Raw genomic sequence first — 6,296 nt, 5'->3', positions numbered from 1 at the left:
AGGAAGGGGGACATTCTAGGGATGGCAAGTCCTGATAACAGAATGCAGGGATTTTGTTCACTGTAAATTATTGTCTCTGAAGGGGTGTGTTAGCAGCGGCCTCTCTTTTCCTTGGCTGCTGCTAGGTGACAGGCTGGGTCTGGGAATGTTTGAGTCATGGAAAGGGAGGAAAGCTGTTGCTTGGCTGAGTGAAAGAAAACAAAGACCTGCCATCAGTGGGAATGGTGAGTTACCAAGACATTGCTAGGGGTGTAGATGTACAGTTACTATGGGGACCAGTCCTCCGGTTTGACAAATATTAACATTTGTAGAAGTGGCGCTGCCTGTAATTAAGGTTGCATAACACTTTCCATTATAAGTCCCTGTTGTCAGTTGCTTGTAACTTTGCCAAACTTTAACCATTTGGGGCTGAAATTTTCCATGCTGGAGCTCTGCCTCTTTTCTTTTCTTTTCTTTTCTTTTCTTTTCTTTTCTTTTCTTTTCTTTTCTTTTTTGAGAAATTTAAGCAAAAATGGTTCAGCCATTTCCAAGAACAAGTTTTGTGGGAAATACTTGGTTTTGTTAAAAAATGGTTGATTATTTCAATGAGAAGCTAAACAGGGACTTGAATTTGGAAGTGGGGTGGGTGGGAGGTGTCATTCTGGAATGCGGGAGATGACGATTGCCATTCCCATGAAAATGAACCCAAATTTGACCAAATGAAAAGCCTCTGAAAATCGCCATTTGCACATACTCAGTAGCGCGTGATACAGAGGTTGGCAGCTAAAACTTGTGACTATTCCTTCTCCAGTGAGCATGCTCAATCCCCACAAAGAACCTATGTACCAACTGCACTGAGCATGCTCCATCCCCACAGAACATGCCTTCAGCCTAGGAGCAGCAGCAGTGAGACTCAAGCATTTGCACCGCCTACCTTCATGCATCCTGGCTGGGATCCTATGTATCCAGCAGGGCTGTAGGGGGTTGAGCGGGATTTTCCCTGCAACTCCTTCTCCCAGCTGCCACTGCAGCACCAAGCAGGGAGGCTGTCTCTGGGGCAGGGTCTGGGAGCAGCCTGACTAGAAGTCAGAGGGGTGAGGCTCAGAGGTGAGAAAGGGCCAGGCAGTATTGGGGTGAGGGGTCAGGGCAGGTTGGGAGTCAGGGGTGGAGTAGGCAGGGTGCAGGCAGAAGCAGGCCGGGGGGAAGGAGTAGAGCAGGCTGCCTTCTCTATTTATACAGTAAGCTCTTTGGCACAGGGACTGCTACATATTTGTACAGGACTTAGTTCAATGGGACTCTGATTGCAGTTGGGGCTTCTGAGAGCAGTTATAATACAAATAATATTATTATTAATAATAATTAATAATTATTAAGTCAGCTGTGCATCTCTCCACCCGTTATGGATTGATGAATTAAGCCCATGTTTCTGTTTGCAAACCATCTGCGAACAGATTGCAATGTTTAGAGATTTGTTCGTTCAAACTTGTTTTTTGCAAGGGTTTGGGTTTTTTTTGCAAACACATTAGCACTTTCTTAATTCACAAGGGTGTTGTGAGGATAAATACATTAAAGGTATTATGATCATGGGGGCCATATAAATCTCCAAGATTACAGAGAGAGAGATTTCAGAGTAGCAGCCGTGTTAGTTTGTATTTGCAAAAAGAAAAGGAGTACTTGTGGCACCTTAGAGACTAACAAATTTATTAGAGCATAAGCTTTCGTGAGCTACAGCTCACTTCATCGGATGCATTTGGTGGAAAAAACAGAGAGATTGAGAGAGAGATGTCCTAGGAACTATGGCCCTGATCGCAAACCCACTGGAATCAATGGAAAAAATCCTATGAACTTCAATAGGCTTTGGATCAGGCATTGAATAAACTGCCTTAGATCCCACAGCTAGTCACTGGGAGGGCTGGTAACAGAACGCAGATTTCTTGACTCCCACTACTGTGTCCTGTCGAATGGACCATATTGAATGTGCTTCACAATTACTTTTGACAGTTCAGGCAGACATCAGATAATTCTCCCTCTCTGTCTGGGGAGCTGTTAATCGTCAGCAGTAATTAACTTACATGGAAAATGTTGTGGGTTGTTTTTTTTTAAATCAGCCTATATTCTAACCAGTGCTAATTTGCTTTGAGCTGTTTTTCATTAATAGATGAAAGCCATGAAAGCCCCATGGCACGAATGCTTCAAAGATCCAATGTCATCTATTGCATCTTCCAGCTTCACAGGACTGGGGCTGCAAGATTTTTTTAAAGCAGAACTGAAATTCGTCTCTCTACTGACCAAGGTGTTCGCTTTGCAGAAGACGTTCATGGTAAGGTGCCCCGTTACCGACAATGCTTTGGCAGGGCTGGCTTCATATTCTTTCTCAATATTGCCCACATTATCCACCCAGACCAGAGGCAGGTGAAATCACCGACAATCTCCACTAGGTGCTCACGCACTAAGATGCTAAAGCCCGCAGCACATTCAAAAACATTGACCGGAAGGGAGAGTTTCAAATGGCTCCTCAGCTGGTGTAAATCATGGCTGGAACTAACATTTGTGCCGTTAAACCAACCTTCCCCGAAGAGAAGCACTTGAAGGGGTTAATCAATCCGGGATGCTCAGGGCTGTGGGTGGCATGTTGTAGAGCAAACCTGTGCCAGATAATAACCTAGCAAATGAGAAAAAAATTGCCTGTGGGACGAAAACTTTTTATGATTAGGCAGGTGGAATAAATTGAGAAACCAAAGTTGCTAATTAAATTAAACTGAACTAGAACAGATTTTGTGAAAGGCCACTGAAACTATCATTTAATTGCCTTTATGACGTTTTGTCCGGTGTCAGGGGTGCAGAGAATGGGGGCAGGAGCCTTCCAGGGTGTAGAAGATAAAGAGGCTGCCTCCCATTTAGCTTGAAAAACTGATAGCAGCACCTATTCTGAAGGTGGCTGTGAAGGGGTTGACTCACTGCTGACGCCTCCTCATGGCTGGGCATGGCGTAGCATCTCTTTCCCTGCCGGGTATCTCCGCCTCTTCAGTGACCCGCCTTTTCTGGTGACTTGGCCTCCAACTAGGTGGTTGAGCATTGGCCTGCTAAACTCATGGTTGTGAGTTCAATCCTTGAGGGGGCCATTTAGGGATCTGGGGCAAAAATTGGGGATTGGTCCTGCTTTAAGCAGGGGGTTGGACTAGATGACCTCCTGAGGTCGCTTCCAACCCTGATATTCTATGATTCTGGGGCCCTTACAGTACACAGCCATTACCTCCACATGGAAGATGAGATTGAGCCATGAGCGTCAGCACTTTACAGCAAATAGCATGTAGGTGCCTTAGCCCAGGAAGGAATTGGGATTTAGGGCTCCTGTTGAGGCCAAAACCTTAGCAAGATTCAGAATGGGGTTGGAGCTCTTGGGTCCCTTCTAGCCCTATTTCTGAGATTCTGCATACAGGTAACAAGCATATGCAGTGTTAGAATTGTTAATGGTAACATAAATTTGGTTTTTTATGCTCAAATAAATTTGTTAGTCTCTAAGGTGCCACAAGTCCTCCTTTTCTTTTTGCGAATACAGACTAACACGGCTGCTACTCTGAAACCTGTCATAAATTTGGGAAGGAATATTATCCCTAGGGCTGGTCAGAAATGTTTCAGCAATAGTTTTTTTTTTTTTGACAAAAAGGCCATTTTCATTTAAACTGAAATGTTTAGAATGGTGTTGTTTGAACTCCACCTCCCAAAACAAAACCCATCCAAAGCATGTTGATAATGCTTAAAAATCCCATTTTGACATTTTCAGAACTGGCCATTTCTATGTTCCATTTTGAAATGACCTTTTTAAATTAGAGCATAAGCTTTCGTGAGCTACAGCTCACTTCATCGGATGCATCCGATGAAGTGAGCTGTAGCTCACGAAAGCTTATGCTCTAATAAATTTGTTAGTCTCTAAGGTGCCACAAGTACTCCTTTTCTTTTTGCGAATACAGACTAACACGGCTGCTACTCTGAAACCTTTTTAAATTAAACTTGTTTTTTTGCTAAAAAGCATTTTTAAAACAATTTTAAAAGGTCAAAATCCTGACAAAATGTTTTGATTTATTGATGTATCAGTCAAGCCAAAATAGTTTTTTTTTAATTTCATTTAATGAGAAATATCAATATTTTTGTTTTCATTCCATCTCAAACCAGAAAAAATGTCAAAATCACAGAATTTCCTGCTAAACAGATAATCTGGTTACTGCCTGCCTCTAATTACCTGTATGTTTCATGGTAAAATAATCTCTAACTATAAGGAATTAGGAGGATACCTAGTGTGGGGAAGAATTATCACATATCTCCTAAACTATAACAGAGTTCAAAAAAGAACTAAATAAGTTAATGGAGCATAGGTCCACCAATGGGTCCACCAATGGGTATTAGACAGGATGGGCAGGGATGCAAAACCATGCTCTGAAGTGTCCCTGCCTAGCTTCTGTTTGCCAGAAGCCGGTTATGGGCGACAGGGAATGGATCACTTGATGATGACCTGTTCTGTTCATTCCCTCTGGAGCAGCTGGCATTGGCCACTGTCGGAAGACAAGATACTAGTCTAGATGGACCTTTGGTCTGACCCAGTATGGCCATTCCTAGGTTCTGAATGTGAGAGATGCATCAGTGTAACATCAGCTGTGATTTCTAACCAACTGCATAGAACAAGAGACCTGTTCTCATCCCTCTCTGTCCGCAGAGGTCACAACAATTAGATGTGCACTTCTTAGTCAGCCACATGCCCTTCCCATAAATATCCTCTGCCTACCGGTTCCACACTGCTGCCTGGATGCCAATTTTGGAAGTAATATAGGCATGGATGGGGCATTATGCTACACACACACTCCTGTGCCTGGCTGCATCAGACCTCCCTGGACCATAGCGCTATGCACAGGGTTGGGAGATCAGGGGCCTTGTATTTGATACTCCCCACTGAGAGCAAAGGGTGGGAAGAGGATGGGTCTCTAGCTCCAGTTCCCCCTGCCCCTGATTCCAGCCATCAGAGTTGGCTGGGGACATGCTACAATCTGAAAAGTGGGGTAGAAAATTCCATACACTCAATCTATCTCCAGACACCAGCCATCCTGCTAATAGAGCATGTGTTGTTTTTAAATTTAAGCATAAAACATTTAAGTAGGTTTTTAATGATATTAATAAACAACCTTTGATTTAAAACTAATTGAAACTCACAGGAGACATTTCTGAGATGAAATAAAAGAATATAAGATAAGGCAGAGACAGACATTGAAAGGAAATTAGCAGGGGAGTGTTGTGTTTTTCTTCACTGTTTGCTAAATAGGTCTAACAGGGTAGATTAGAAGGAAGTATGATGTGGTCCAGTAACTAGGACCATGACTATTGAGTCAGGAGACCTAGTTTTACTTCCTGGCTCTGCCACTGATGTACTACATGACCTTGGGTAAATCACTTAATTTTTTTTCACTATGAGCTCTTTGGAGGAGGGACCATCTCTTATTATGCATATGTACATTGCCTAGCTCAATGAAGCCCCAGTCTTAGATGGTTTCTAATAATAAGAGAGATCAGAATTAGGCTTTGTAGTAATTAGACTAGGCCAGTCCCTTCCTCCCTCAGCTTCTGGGTAGCAGTGGGTAGCTTAAGTAAACATAGTTGCATTGTGCTGATAACATTAAGATTATGGGCATTATGTGACACCAAAATTTTATCACTGGCACTATAGAATGTAAACATAACAATTAATCCTGTTTCATCACCTTCTTTTAGATCTTGCCAAGGTAGCAATGAGCAAACTCTTAGGTCTGGCTATCACACATGGAGAGCAGTGTGAAAGGATAACCATGAAACCAAGCAAAACTCATCTGATTTCAGGCTTGGTTATTAATCCAGGTTTGGGTCCAGCAACCACTTAGCTGCGTGTGTAATGCCCACAGACCCCAGTCATCAGCGGGCGGGATCGAACCAGCGACCTCTGAAGCTTAGTGCATGAGCTTGTACTGTATGACCTAAAAGTCAAATGACTGTTAGCTAAGGCTGCTGCGCAGACTCATTTAACTTTCTCTAAGTGGTCTCGGTGCCACTAGATGGGACAGAACCGTGCACCCAGCAGGTGTGTGGGTTACACAACCAGCTCTACTCACTTGAGGAACCCATTTAACTCAGTGGGACTACTCCTAATAGTGAACGTATGCTGGTGCTGAAGAGTCTGTGGGATCTGGACCTCAACATTTTGATTCAAGGTTATTAAAATCTACCATCCTGGGGGACCAGTTACACGCATTTTGACCCTGGGGCCGATTAAAACTTGGTTCGGTTTTGCAGAGTAG

Source organism: Dermochelys coriacea, chromosome 2, assembly GCF_009764565.3.
Source record: "Dermochelys coriacea isolate rDerCor1 chromosome 2, rDerCor1.pri.v4, whole genome shotgun sequence".
NCBI classification, from domain to species: Eukaryota; Metazoa; Chordata; order Testudines; family Dermochelyidae; genus Dermochelys; species Dermochelys coriacea.
The sequence above is the reverse complement of the archived record's forward strand: the minus strand, read 5'-3'. Positions refer to the sequence as shown.